The sequence below is a fragment of the Agelaius phoeniceus genome, chromosome 6, assembly GCF_051311805.1.
Source record: "Agelaius phoeniceus isolate bAgePho1 chromosome 6, bAgePho1.hap1, whole genome shotgun sequence".
Taxonomy (NCBI): domain Eukaryota; kingdom Metazoa; phylum Chordata; class Aves; order Passeriformes; family Icteridae; genus Agelaius; species Agelaius phoeniceus.
Window position 1 is genome coordinate 26,158,588 of NC_135270.1, and position 6,040 is coordinate 26,164,627.

The window sequence follows — 6,040 nt, forward strand, 5'->3', positions numbered from 1 at the left end:
CTCGGGAGAGCTGCTGCAGCAGCGGGCCCCTGCCGTGGGGAGGGCTGCAAGCGGGGGTGCAACATATGTGGGTACCTGAAGAGGAAACTCCTGCAGGAGGTGTTCTGGGAGAAAGATTATTACCCACTAAGTCACCCAGAGAGCAAGGCAGGGTGTAACCTGAAACTGGGTTCCAGCTGGTCAGACTGGTTTGGGCTTTGGGTCTGAAACCAAAAGCAGACACTATTCTTTAGACAGGAGTTGCTCTAGCTGTGTCTTCAGGCTGGTGATCACTCAAGAACTGCGATGTAAAGTCAGCTAAGTGTTACTGGCTAATTGGCAGTGAGTTTGTCCAGCAGCCAGGTGGACCTGCCCTGCACCACTGACCCAGCCACCCTGGCTGGGCTCCGAGCACTTGCAGCAGGAATGCTTTCTGCCCGCACTCTGCTCTGGGCTGTGGGCTTTGCTCTGGCATGAGCACGCACTCTACAGCCGCCCTCCCATCGTGCCATCTCCAGCCACTTAGTGTAAGTGCAGACATTATCCCTCCTGTCCCCTGAAGTGCTGCTCCGGGAGCTCAGCTGGGCCGATGGGGTCACTGCTCCCCTCCCGGCGGTGACCCCTGGCCTGGGAGCGCCACTGAAACCACGAGTGCTTCACTCGTGACAGTCTCCAGAGACAGGCAGGTACGTGCTTTGCAGTCTCTCTCACTTACAGCACACCTTTGTGTCCCCTGGTGTTGGACACAGCCCTGTTGGAGGCTGCAGGTCTGGCCTGAGCCCTCCTCCGTGAGGCTTCTGGGCCTGCTCCCCCCAGATCCCACCTGCCTTCAGCCCCTGCACCCCCACCTGACACAAGGGCTCCTGCTTCCCAGGACATCTCAGCTCTTGGAAATTTTCAGATGGGAACAAGAGCCCAGAGTTTGAAACTTTGCAAAATGGGAATCCCACTCCTCAGGGGCCAGCAGTGAGGGGAGGCTGCCTCACTGCCTCACTGCCTCACTGCCCAAGCAAGAGCAGTGTTCAGTGACAGCTGAGCTGCCCCATTGCACTGGCTGTGTCAGACAGGGAGCACATCCTCCATGTTCCCCAGCTGCCAGGAACATGCAGCTGTGTGAAGCTGCTGGCTGGTTCAGGGCAGGAGGCTCTGAGCTCTGGACCTGCCCCTTGTCCTTGCAGTGTACACAGATAAAGCCTTGGTCAGTGTTTTCCAAAGGGTTGTTCGCAAGCCTTGAGGAGTCAGGCTCCTGCCAGACTCCAGGAGCTGCTGCCTCACTGAGGGGAAATTCCTGCTCCTTCACATTGTCCAGTCTGCCTGCTGGTGGTGTCCACCTCTGCAGAAGGATAACTGTGGAACTTCTCTGTCCTTCCTGACCAGCAAAGCTGTTTAGTCACCTTGCTTGGATTGTCAGGAAGGAGGATTCGCCTCCTTCTGAGTCTGAGATTATCCCAGCAGGCTGGAGGGGACCTCACGGGTTTGTGTGGCTTACTGGCCTGGATACAGGAAGCATTAGCTCACAGCTAAACATCATGTGTGTGTCTCTGGCTTCCCCGGGGCACCATGGCTCTGCAAACCAATGCAGCAGCTGCCCTGATACAACAAGGGATGGCTCCACAGCGGCAGGCCAGAGTACTGTTCCACACACAAAAGCTGCAGTGGGGGGAAACTTTCCGATAAGTTGCTTTGGCCCTCAGGCCTAATTTATTGCCTAAGGAAGAAAATATTTTGGTTTTGAGACCAAACTGTTTTCATTCTGGCTAAAAAGAAGAGTTCTAAAGCTGGGGGAAAGAAGGAACAGTTTGATGCAAGCATTGCATAATGTAAAGACAGATCTTGAATCTCATTTTTGCCCACCTTACTTCAAGCAGTAGGAATGACCAGACTTGCTCCTACTGGAGTGTGCTTTGAGCTCCTAAATGGCGCACATGCAGATTTGAAGTCTAGTCCGCTTTGTGGTAAGCAAACCTTGCTCACTAAAGTAGTGCCTGTGTGAGAAATAGCCTGTGAAAACTTCCCAGACAGTTTTGTTTTTTTCTTTTCCTCCTTGGAATCATGGAGAGAGAAACTGTAAATACTGTTCCTTGGTTATCAAGCATAGAACTGAATGTTATTGTAGTAGGTTGTAGTCACAGAGAAATACAATCACCTCTAGAAATTCTAGCAGCTCTGATCTCTTCTGCAGCATCTAACAGGGCATGGAGGAACCTTTCTGCAAGGAAACCTGGCTGACCAGTAAGTGTTTCCTGGGCAAGGTGCCACATGAGGTGTGACAGAGTTTGTGTGGCCCTTATTCAATAGCTGCCTCTCTGAGATGTTCTCATCTCCAGCTGTGTCAGGAGTTTTGAAACTAACCATCAGTTCCTGTAACAGCTTTAGAAGATTTTGCAGAGGCCACCCAATGTTTAATTACCATCTTGGCCAGGTTGCCCAGAGCCAGCCTACATGAGAGGATACACAAAATGACAGTGAGCAGCTGATGAGAGATGCAGAGCAAGAGGAGCCCTGCTGGAGCCAGCCGGGTGCTGTGATAGGAAGGGAATTTTTCCACAAGTCTCAGTGCATACAAAGAGCCTGTGTCTTTGTTCTCTGCCCTGACACACCTGACCCACATGACAGCTGCTTCAGGACTGTTAAAAAATATTTGTGAGCAGTTGAAGAAAAACATAGGTCCAGAAATTTGAGCTGCTGGGACTCCCCCAGCCAGAAACTCTTCTTTAAATGAAACTATAATGTCCCTCTCATGCAGGCACTGTGGGAGCCCTTCCCTCCCTCAGCTACATCCCCAGGGGCCCCAAGACTTCTGCCTCTGCCATGGGCTCCGGGCTGCACTGCTGCATTTTTTATTCAGTGTTGGGTGTTGTTCAGCCAGAGCAGCTGCCCAGAGCCGTTTGCCAGCTCCTTTTGAGATGTCCACAAGAGGGGGCAGTAATCTCTTAATATCCCTCTTGGTGTTGCCTTGGACACTGTACTGTCAAAGCAGCAGGGACATGGTGCACTGCTGGAGTTGGTGCTGAGTGAGATGTGAGCTCCATAAGATGTGAGGTCCTGTTCCCTTCATCCCCATCTATATCATGGTCTAATGTTATGGTCAGTATTATACTCCCCCAGGTCTCAAAGCATCATATCCACCTGCCAGACGGGGAGAGGTGGTAAAACCTTCAGAAGAACAGAGGATTGACTTAGGGTCTCCCACACCTCTTGTGGGTGTTCTGTGCCCTGGGTTTACTTCCCTTTGGTTTTGTATGGGTTACACAGAGGAAGCCCCAGATACTGGGGTCACCAGTCCAGCCCCAAAAACTTATCAGTGTGACTTTAAAATAAAAAAAACAACCCACGTGGGTGCTTCTCTTTCTTTAGCTATTTGGATCAGTTTCCCAGATTTCTTTTGCTCGACTGCTGTCCCCAGCTTACACACTACACTTTGAAAGAAATAAGAGACTTTTTCCCAGTAATCAGAGGACTTCAGGCAGTAGAACCCTCATTAAAACAAAAACAAGCCAAAACAGCTCTTTTACTAGACTGTCATCAAATTTGGAAGCTGGTTGCTCTGTCTCCCAAGCTTCGCCATACAACCCTTCCCTGCAAGTCTACATTAGAGGACGATGGGGCATTTGTGACGCACTTGAGGTGGCTCAGCAGCTCTAGGGAGCTGTGGGGTCATTGCCTGGACCTTGCAGCTCTGCAGGCGAGCTGACAGGAGCTGCCGGCGAGGATGCATCGCTCTTATTCTAATGTCCTCGCTGGAGGTTTTTGGTGCATGGAGTTTCTGTTAAACCAGTTTGAACTGGTTCTCTCTCATATTTAGAAACTATCCCTGCTTATGCTGTAGAATTACACCCTGTCAACAAATTTTCCTTTCCCTCTCCTCTTAGTATTTTGGGATGGGGGAGCTCTTCTCCCCTTTACCCCAAAGTCTGGGCTAATCTGACTTAAATGGAAAATTAATTTCCCCAGAAATCGCTTCTTGCTTGCCATGTCGTCAGCTAGCTGATCCATCCACCACTCCTCTGCTGCTCCGCCGTGCAATTTCCATCCTACTTCCATTCAGCAACTAAGGGACTGGCCAGACACAGAATCTGTGCAGAGCACAACCCCTCAGGTAAAGGGAAGAGATGGCACAGGGTGTATGTGCCCAATGCCATTCTTCCCATCCCCTTGTATATGCACATTCTCAGCCAGAGAGGCTTTATCTTCTCTCTTTTCTCTTGCATTCCCATCACATTACCACTGTCTTAAGTATTCAAGGCTGTTAAACCCATGCAAATACCCGGCCATCACAAAATGAGTAAGCATCTGGAGGGCTCTGCTTGGAAATAGTCAATGTACCAGACATTGCAATTTAAATATTAAAGTGTTGTGTACTGGGGCAACTTCCACTGTTGGCAAACCCTGGGGCAAGTGGGTGAGGTCCAGAAGGAAGTCCAAGTACCAAGAAAATAGCTTTTTGTTTTCATCAGCATTTTTTCACCACTAGGCCCCTCTTTCTCCACAAGGCCCTGGATTCAAAGAACTGATCTAAGACCTGACATGCTGTACCTCACAGCAGGTGTTTCACAATCCACTGCAGCTTCTTCCAGAACATGTGCACTGGAGGTGAGCTGTGCTCCTTCAGATGGGCAATGGTCTTTATATTGCCAAGTGTCAGGCAGGTCCATTTGGTGGGACAGGCTGCAGGGACATGGTTTCTCTGCTGGGTGAGCTTTCTGCTGGGCTGTCCTGGCCCTCTGTGTGGTGGGAGCCTCCAGCCAAGGGTGCAGGGCAGGGTAGGACCCCTGGGTGAGCAGCAGCCTGCAGAGTTGATGGTAAAAATTGAGTCTAATGGAGCAGCTCAGCATGACAACTCAGTCTGTCCTAGAGCTAGCCCCTGCTGAAGGAGTAGCTCTACACTCATTTAGCTTTCCTCACATTAGCGCTGCTGGCCCTGAAACGCCCTGGAAAAAAGCAATTCACTTTTCAGGAATCTGTTTTCTGCTAGTACAGCTCCTTGAACCAACACCCCAGGGCACCAGCTGAGCACCAGTGCTGGCAGAAGAGAGCCTACAGGAGCATGGCTTGGAGAGCATCTCTGAGGGAAGCTACCCATAAACATCAAACTATACCCATCGGTCCTGACATCCCCCATGCCCCATATGCTCTGGCTCTACAGTGCTGGACTGAGGCTCTAGGAAACTGCATCTGTTGTCCTGCAAGTCATGTTGCTCTTGGCCCTCCCCATGGTTCAGAGCTTTCCCCTACACCATTTGTAGCAAGGCTGGTGTTTGGGCAGGCAGCTTCCCTGCTGTCCTGCTTTGGCCCGCAGTGCTGAAGCTGAGGGAGCCCGAGTGCTGCCCTAAACTGCCCTTATCTGCCCTTTCACATGGACCCACAGCAACCTCATGAAAGGCTCCTGCTTCCCCCATGCCTCCGGGCTTTCTGCAAATTGCCTCATCCAGCTGCTGAGAAAAGGGGGCTTTCCCAGCTTTCTTTTTCCCCCACTACATTCAGGTTTATGTTAATTGGGCGTGATTAACTAATCCAGAGGTAGGCTGGAAACTCTTCTGACTATCTTTTCCAAGGAAACCATGAAGGAAGAGCCAGGAAACAGTGGTGGTGAAACCCACATATGAAACTGCAAAAGCTTCTCCCTTGAGCCTGGATTTCTGCAGCAGAAGAGCAGGCTACAAATGCCCAGGAGTGCAGTGTCAAGTAGAACCTGTCTTTGGGAGAAAAGTGACCAGTGATTTTGCATAAGTCAGAGAGAGCAGGCCAAATATTTCCTGGCAGGGTTGCGTGTGTGACCATCAGCAGGTCAGGAGAAAAGTTTTTTTGGTTTTTTTCAGGAGTGCCGAAAAGCTCGTCAGGTTTCTAGGCTGGAGGGAACAAAGCCCTTTGTCCCTGCTCCCCTTTCTGTGCTCAAGAAAGTTCCTCCTCAAGTTTTTGTGGCTGAGTTGATCACAAATCTCAGAAAACCTGCAGACTGGGCTCTTGAGTCTCCCTTTACTTGCTGTCTTCAGCAGAAGTAAAGCAGAAATGCATAGTGGTTGTCTTCAGACCTTGAGAGGAAACTGAGGAAATGAGGATG